The sequence below is a fragment of the Sander vitreus genome, chromosome 5, assembly GCF_031162955.1.
Source record: "Sander vitreus isolate 19-12246 chromosome 5, sanVit1, whole genome shotgun sequence".
NCBI classification, from domain to species: Eukaryota; Metazoa; Chordata; class Actinopteri; order Perciformes; family Percidae; genus Sander; species Sander vitreus.
In genome coordinates this window covers 7,604,618-7,610,617 of record NC_135859.1, presented here as the reverse complement: position 1 = coordinate 7,610,617, position 6,000 = coordinate 7,604,618, and positions in this window count along the sequence as shown.

The following is a 6,000-nucleotide window of genomic DNA, read 5'->3' as shown; positions in this document are numbered from 1 at the left end:
CGCCCATCCCTACTATTAAATATACAGAACAGTACAGTACGCTGGGCCTCATACTGACAACACTTTGTCTAATATACTGATTACGTCTTCCTCCTGTTCTCCAAATCTGCTGAAAAACACACTCGAATGTGTGTTAGTCGTAAAGGATGTCAGGTAAAACAGAATGTGATTTTACTTGTTTCATAGAATAGAATGTCTGAGCGTTGTCGTGGAAACTACAGATGGAGACATATGAGACATAACTGCAACTGAATCCAGTCAAACACCTTTGTTGCATGTTACCTGTCTTCTATTGAACACAAGCAAGGCACAAATGGCAAAAGGAGAAAAAATGAATAATGAATTTAAAATAATAGAACAAAATATGAAAGAATACGAAGAAGAAAAAATATATGCCCAGGAAAATGATAGATTTGTTCATTAATCATTCTGTAATTTGGACATTGACCAGCTGATTTCATTGATTTTTTTGGCACTACATGTGCAGTATAGATGAGGACCTACAGATATTAGTTAATTCCTTCCCAAAGTGCTTAATGAAGGTGAGAAACATGATTGAACAATCATCATTTGGTTGCATTTACCCACTCTGTGTTTTTTCAACAGTTTAATGCACCCAACAGTATTTGAAGTAGCAAAAATCCAAACATTAAAAATACTCCTAACTTGTTTATACATCACTAATACCAAACCAATAATATAGATAATATAAGACTTGTGTTAAATGTTTACATTGTCCTATTACTATTTTCTCTTAAGTAATAAAACTCATCTCGTCTTTCTATCTCAGATCTTGAAGGTCTCGGTCTCGTCTCGGAATCAACCACATTTTTACTAGGACTCGGTCGCAGATTAACAGGATTCAGGATTTTATTTCAAGACCAATCAAGATTCAAAATTGACTTTATTGTCATTTTCATGTGTACTTCCGTACATACAAAAAATGAAATATCGTTCCCCCAGCTTGTGTCAGTATAAAACAAGGAAATAAATGGAATAAAAACACATACAATACAGCATATAGACATATAGGAGGAGCTTAGGCACAGAGTATTAAAGTGCAGCTTGTGCAGAATAGCAGCACAGTATGTAAAGTGCAAGTGCAATGCAGTCATGTGTTTAGTCCAAACAAAGTGCAGTTCAGGCAGGTAGCTGCACAGTAGGGAAGCATGGCAGTGGGAGGTAGGCACAGTCCATTTAAAAGCCTAACAGCCTGTGGAAAGTAGCTGTTCAGTCAAGACCACAACTGCCTTTTGATAATGTTATCAAGGCATTTCTCATGATTCACTCAGGACAATAAAAGAGGTGAATGAAGAAGAATCTTAATTTGTTTTCTCTGGGTGTTTTTTAATTGGAATGTGGATCCATCAGATCAATTTGAGTAGTGCCTATGGTTGGCATTTTCCACATTTTATCATGGCATGTAGTGTGGGACTCGCACTGGTCTGGTCTTGGTGATGACTTGGTCCCGGTATATGTGGTCTTAGTCTATGTTGACGACGTTCCACTTCAGGGATTGTTCATTGTGTATGGTTAACTGCTCCTCAGATCTCTGCAGGGTAAATCCAGACAGCTAGCTAGAAGGTTTATTTACATCTTTATTAATACTATTTAAGTTCCTTTCTTGTATATATTTTAAATATTTGTTCCTATTTCTTTTTTCATGTATATTGTATCCTATTATTTCATGTATATTCTGTATGTGTGCTGTGTGTCGGATATTTTGCTGCTGTAAAACTGTAATTTCCCATTTTTGGGATCAATAAAAATCTATCTATCTATATATCTATCTATCTGTCCAATCTGAGTTTTCTGTTGCACGACTAACACAACTTTTGAACGTACACATGTTCCACCAAAACAAGTTCCTTCCCGAGGCTATTTTGCAGCAGCACCGTTGCAGCGGCGCCGTTGTTCCGTCCAGCGCTTAGCGCCGCCCATGACGATTGTGATTGGTTTAAAGAAATGCCAATAAACCAGAGCATGTTTTTCTCCCATCCCAGAATACTGTGTGGATTGCCAGACCCTCCTCCGCAGCGCTGTGGAGGAAGGTCTGGCAATGCGAGACTAGGCCCGGATCTACGCAAAGGCATTCTAGGCGCATGCCTAGGGCCTCCTTGCCACCAGTGGGCCAGACACAGGGGTAAAGCGTGCATAATGCTAATATTTTCCATTCAAACAAGTTCCTTCCCCAGGCTATTTTGCAGAGGCACCGTCATTGAGTCCTGCGCTTAGTGCCGCCCAAGACGATTGTAATTGGTTTGAAGAACTGCCAATAAACCAGAGCACGTTTTTCTCCCATCCTGGAATGCTGTGTGGACCACAGCACTGTGGAGGAAGGTCTGGCAATGCGAGACTATGGTGGTCTTGACTACAACCCTAGCATCTGTGTTCTTCACTGCTGCTCTGCTCCGTTAGCTGCTCTTTCCACCTGCCATTACTGTGACTACCTGTAATTTTGGATGGGTCATTACTGTGGTATTCCCATTGGCTCACCCTTCACATCACTGTCTGAGTATTTTGGGATCCTTTCAGTCATTGGTGTTTTTCCACAGCACTTCCTAGAGATCACCTGTCAATCAAACAATATGATACATGGATATTCGTTGCCTTCAGTCAGTGGAGTTTGAGTTTTGAGCTGACAACATTTGTTCAGTTACATTTCAAATTCCTCATTTTCTTCCCCAACCTCCGTCTTTCCTTTGCGAAACCAGAAACTGATTTCAGTGCTGCCATCAGCAGCCACCCCAACTGAATGAAGGAGCTTGGAGGTCTCCTTCTAGGAAGCTTTGTCCGATGAAACGGAGCATCGTCATCATAGAAACTCAACTGCTCAGCAAGCGTTTATTCAAATGGAAGAACTACGTACAAATGTTGCAAAATATATATTAAGAGAAAATGTTATATATTTAACATGTATGTATGGTAAAGGCAGAGGGTTAGGAATGTATATCAGACATACAGAAGCTTATATACTTCATATTTGCTGTAAGATGAGAAAAGAGAAGAATTTGACAAACCTTTCAAGACATTCTTTTTTCTTAGGATTAACTGTTGGATGGATGGATGCTGCAATGTCGTAAGCAAGTGTCCTTCATTTCCTTCATCTCCTTCATTTCCCTCCCTTCCTTTCTCACTTCCTCCAAGTTAGAAAAAGGATATAGAAAGGGGGCACAGAAAACGAGCAATGAAACAAATCTGGACACAGGCTCACTCATTATTGTGTAAAACTGTGTTTTCCAATGGTGTGGCTTGTGGCCTCTACTAGAGAAAAATGTGTGCTTCCAACCCGTTGTCACTAGTTGTATAGGTCTATGAATTAAAGAGTGACATTTTCATTTTAATAATTTTAGAGGGCCTAAGAGTATTTCACAAGAAATAAGGAAAGCATTGCTGTCCAAAGAAAACCACGGTATCTCCAAATCATGTGATTTAGAATTTTTCAGATCAGTTGAAGTATTTTGTGTTGTTTTCGAGGTTGATAAAATGCTCTTACTTCTTGAAGAATAAACCATTCCAATCAGAACATCTGTTACATTTCTACACTATGCACGTGACAAAGAATGTGACATAGTTCTGTTAAGCTAAAAAAAGGACCTCATAGTTTACTTTTATTTTCAAACAGGACACAAAGCCCCTTTTCTTACATGGAATTAGGCGCTCTTATACATTGTCACCTAACTTCCTGCTTTGCTCCCGTCATAATTAATACGGCCCCTATGAACTTAAATATGAATCGTAAATGCCTCCTTCAACAAACGACTTATGGGGGCGTTTTTCAGTAAGGACAGTTGGATTAGCTGAAAAATGCACAAGCTAAAAACAGTGTTGAATTTTTTTCCTTTTTATACATTTTTATTGCCAATTTAAGCCTAGATCAAACATGGCCCAGTGACGGAATTATTGCCTGTGATACATGTCATGTCATCACTTAGCTGCTGTTTACAACCATGGACAACAGTTTTTTGTGTGTTGTGTACCACAGTCTCTTGCACTTAAAAAAAAAAACCCATAGCTTACAATAAATAATGTTTCACATACAGTATTTTCTACAGAATTAGATTTACTTTGCGTCCAAGGTCTGCTTGAGTTGGGCTCCAGGTTTTTTTTTGTCTTGTCCCAGTGATCGGCACATCTGAGTGATGCTGTTGAATGTGTGTTGGCATGTTGGATGTTTTTCCATTCACACAACGTTACGTTGCAACGTTACGTTGCAACGTAACGTTGCAACGGTAGAGCAACGCCGACACACTTCCTCTTCTTTACACAGTTTGATTGACTTGCATGTCAATCCGCTTGTTGTGCTAAGTGCTCATCCCAGTACATGCTAATACGGCTAATATACGCAAAACTCTCGCTTGTGAACTTTGGTCACACATTATGTGCAGCAATCTACACATAGGCTACAAAATATAACATGCGTAAATGGGTTGCCAAACGTACTTTGATGAGCATTAAGATACCTGAGCAGTCCACACAAGTAAAGTCTATGCGTGGGAAAGTGAAACATTTTGAAATATTTCGCATTATGCATTCCCCCACCTTCCCCCACAGCGCTGCACGGGAAGGTCTGGCTAGTCTACACAGCATTCCGATATAGGAAAAAAAAAAGTGCTCTGGTTTATTGGCATTTCTTTAAACCAATCACAATCGTCCTGGGTGGGGCTAATCGCTGGACGGAACAATGGGGCCTCTGCAAAATGGCCTCGGGAAGGAACTTGTTTTGGTGGAACGTGTACGTTCAAAAGTTGTTTTAGTCGTATAACAGAAAACTCAGATTGGACAGATAGTCTAGCTAGCTGTCTGGATTTACCCTGCAGAGATCTGAGGAGCAGTTAACCGTAGTCCTCATAAATCCACCAGAGTTTAAAACTCCAACACAAAGAAAGAGGAAGGTAACGGACAACCGGACGAAAATGAGGGACATCCGGCGCAACCTCCGGTGGCACCTGAATTGTTGCGTAAATGAAATGTCTTCGATATAGACTATGCTTCCAGTGACTCCAGATTTGTCTTGGGATCCTTTAGGGGGGGGCCCCCAAGCCTCAGGTTGTTAACCCCTGACATAGAGAGTTTAAAATGCCATTTCCTTAAATGGGAATGAATGTGATGGTTCCATTATATCTGATGTGCACACAGTGTACTCCCATAAGAAAACATGCTGCACGGATGAGACTGACATCAGAGAGGCTCAGGTGTGCTGTCTGAACCTCTCTGTGTTTGTGCTCCTGTATGACTCTTCCTTGCATTAAACGTGTGTGTGAACGCGGGCGACGGCGTAGATGGTGCACGTACTGTACAGTGATTAGGTGATCCGCTTTCCTCCCTTTCATGTGTTTCTAGTCTCCTCTGCTTTGTTCCCTTTCTTAATTACAGCCGAGCTCTCCTCAGAGAGCGCGTAACTTGCTCCCCACTTCCACAGCAGCATCCCATTAAAGCCACGCACCCAACGCCTCCCCTCTACCTTTATGCAGAATACAAAAACAGGGAGAGATCAAAAAGATGCCAGGAGCCTGACGAGGGTGATGTTTTTCTGAGAAATGCAGATGTGTCTTATTGATGGCTGCCCTGTTTGGAAATCATTACGGGACGGGAGTAATCAGCAGAGCTGCATCAGCATGTTAGTCGTCGACAAGCAGCAACACCACCCCTTAACACACACGCACGCACACAAACACACACACACACACTCACACACACACACACACACACACACACACACACACAGGCATTTGCTTTCAACAAAGTGTTTAAGTTAGCTGCTCACACTGTTAGTTCATTGGTTCGATAGTGGTTTTCAGGATTAGTGCATTCTAGACTTGTTGCCAAACAACAGCTTTCCGATGGGTCATTCCCCAGGTCGTGTTTTTAATACTACTTCTATTACAGAAATTTCACGTTTGGTCAGTAAAAGCTGACACAAGCGTGTATTTCCTTTCTCCTTTCCCATGTCTCATTAGTCTCAGTTTCAGATTCCTAAGACTATTACAGTGGTCTCCC